The sequence below is a fragment of the Dromaius novaehollandiae genome, unplaced genomic scaffold (genome assembly GCF_036370855.1).
Source record: "Dromaius novaehollandiae isolate bDroNov1 unplaced genomic scaffold, bDroNov1.hap1 HAP1_SCAFFOLD_120, whole genome shotgun sequence".
Classification (NCBI taxonomy): domain Eukaryota; kingdom Metazoa; phylum Chordata; class Aves; order Casuariiformes; family Dromaiidae; genus Dromaius; species Dromaius novaehollandiae.
This window is the reverse complement of record NW_026991381.1, coordinates 45,001-47,500: the sequence shown is the minus strand read 5'-3', so window position 1 is coordinate 47,500 and position 2,500 is coordinate 45,001. Positions and strand designations below refer to the sequence as shown.

Sequence of the window (2,500 nt, the reverse complement as noted above, 5' to 3'; positions counted from 1 at the left end):
TGCGTTCTTCATCGACGCACGAGCCGAGTGATCCACCGCTAAGAGTTGTCTCGGTTTCGGTCCCCGCCGCGCGCGCGGGGGGACCGGGCAGCTTTCGCAGCCCCTGGGGGGCCCCCCCTCCTCCGCCCCCTCCTCCTCCGCCCCACCGCCCTTCCTCACGCCGACGCCGGCTGCTGAGCAAGGGACGGCAGAGACGGAAGGAGAGAGAGAGCGAGAGAAAGAGAGGGGCTTGCCTCACTGACCGTACAAGCACAGAGAAAGGGGGGGGGGGGGAAACGAAGGGCAAACCCGAACGAGAAGGGCGGGGAGCCCTCGCTCCCGACCTGGGGACAAACCCTGTCTCGCTTCGAGTCCGGCCCAGGCGCCCGGCTCGGTCTGGCCCGGCAGGGAGCGGCGGGCCGGCCACACCGCCTGCCTCGGGATGTTGGGGGGGGTCCGTCCCCGCAGACCACCCCCCCCCCGCCCCAGGCGTCAGAGCCCGGCCGCCACCGGGAGCGGCGTCGCCCCGCCGCCCGCGCGCCTGCGGCCCGCCGGCCCCGCGCTTCCCAGCTCCTCGCTCGCCTCGCCGGCCCTCCGGCTCGACCGCCGCCGCCGCCGCCGCCGCGGCGCCCACACCCCCGCGCGCCCGCACACACCGCCTCGCGGGTGACGCCACGCGCTCGCCCGTCCCCTCCGCGGACAGACGCCCGGCGGCGGGCAGGCGGGCAAGGCGGCACGGACGGGGACGGCGCCCGCTCTCCCCGTCTCCACGCGGAGAGCGGGGCGGGCCGCCCCCGCCGCCGCCCCACCACCGCCCCCCCGCTGCCTGGCGGAGCCGGGCGGGGCAGAGCGAGGCGGGCGCCCCGGACGGCAGAGTGCCGGGGCGGGCGCGTAGGGTAGGGCGCCGCCGACGGCGGCCACGGCGGAAGACCCAGAAGCACCGGCCAGGGAGAAGGAGGAGACGCGCGGAGGCTCGGCGCCCGCACCACCCGCGGTGGGGGCTCGCCCTCCCGGCGGCGAGCACGCGCTCGCGCCCGGCTCGCAACGCTCGAGGCAGGCCGGCAACTAGGCCGACCGCGCGGCGTCTCTCCGCCGAGACCAGACCGCGGAGAGAGGGGGCAGGGTAACCCCTCTCCGTCCCGGCTGCCCGCGGGGCGAGCGCGGGGCGCGCCGGCTGGCATGGGGGGGCGCGGCGCCCGCGCGCGCCGACCCCCCGGCCCTCCGGCAGCACGCCCGGCCGCCTCCGCGAGTCGCATCGGGCCGCCCGAGTCTTTAAACCTCCGCCCGGCTCTCCAACCGAGAACCCTCGGGCCCGGAGCCCGGGGCCCATGGCCATCCCTGCCCGGGGCGGCTGCCGGCGGCCGCGGTGGCCGGAGGCCCTCTCCCCTCTCTCGCTCGCTCCCTCCCTCCCCGCCCCCCCCACCCCCACCGCGGGGGAGGAAGGACCGGGGTGGGGGGAAGCCGAGGCGGGGGGGGGGAAGGCACGGCCGGTGCGGCGCGCACGGTGCGGCACCCGGGAGGAGCACGCTGGCACACGGGACCACACGGGTGGGTCACCGAGGGGGGGGCAGGAGAAGCGCGGGCGCTAGGTACCTGGCCCTGGGGTGAGGGAAACGACCTGAAATCCCCGCGGGGGTGCCTCCCCCGCCGCCGCCCGCCACCGGGCCGCCGCCGCCTCGCGGCGACGGCGGCAGCCTCGGCAGCGGCGACGAGACGGGACGCGGAGGGGGAACCCGGCACCCGCCAGCCGGCCCCCGCGCCCCTCGGCGGAGCGTCCGCCCGCGGGGTGCGCCCGACACCCGCCGCCACGACCTCGTCCTCCTCCCAGGGCCCGGGGTTTCCCTCAGTAACCCGGCGCCGGGTGGCAGCTGCACCCGGGAGGAGAGCCGTGGCTCGGGCCGCCCACTCGGGCACGAACCGTCGCCTCGCTTGGCCTCAACGCGACGCCCCCCGCTCGGGGGCCCGGCGCCCGCCCCGCGCGCCATCCCGGAACGCCTGCCCCCGCAGGTCTCTGCGGACGGGCTGCTCCGCCGCAGCCCGCCGCGGGTCCGCCCCCCACAGCTTAGGGGTGGGGACCCGTGGGACCCGTCCCAACCCGGAGGGCCGTCTCCCTCGCCTCCGCGCCCGCCGCTTCCTCTCCCGCGGGCGCCGGGGAGTAGCCAAGCCCCGCCGCCCCTCACACGCACTGCCGCCCGCTCCCGCCGGGCCCTCCCCTGGGCCGGACCCCCCCCCCCTTCCCCTTCCCCCCCAGCGGCAGCGGAGCGCCGTGGGGTGGGGGGGCGGGGGGGGGCGGGCCGCGGCTCCCGGAGACGGGCACCGGCAGCGGAGCGGGCACCAGCAGAGGCGAGAGGGGAGAGACGGGGGGAGGCGGTCCCCCACCGGCAGCGGTGGAATCGGCAGCGGGCTCTCGGCGAGCGAGCGCGGCCTCGGGAGGGCCGTGCACCCGCCGGCGGGCCGAGCCCCGTGCTCGGCCCCGCGGCGCAGAGTGCGGGACAGGCGAACTCGGGTACGCGCGCGCGGC

At 79.5% G+C, this 2,500-nt stretch overlaps 1 non-coding gene across 1 annotated transcript in view; it reads right to left on the bottom strand.

The window, feature by feature from the left end:
- Nucleotides 1–47, bottom strand: part of LOC135326104 (5.8S ribosomal RNA) — a 153-nt gene extending 106 nt beyond the window's left edge. Inside the window, exon 1 of the ribosomal RNA XR_010386750.1 lies at nucleotides 1–47. This exon is cut by the window's left edge and continues 106 nt beyond it. This is a non-coding gene — a ribosomal RNA (5.8S ribosomal RNA).
- Nucleotides 48–2,500: the final 2,453 nt, after the last annotated feature.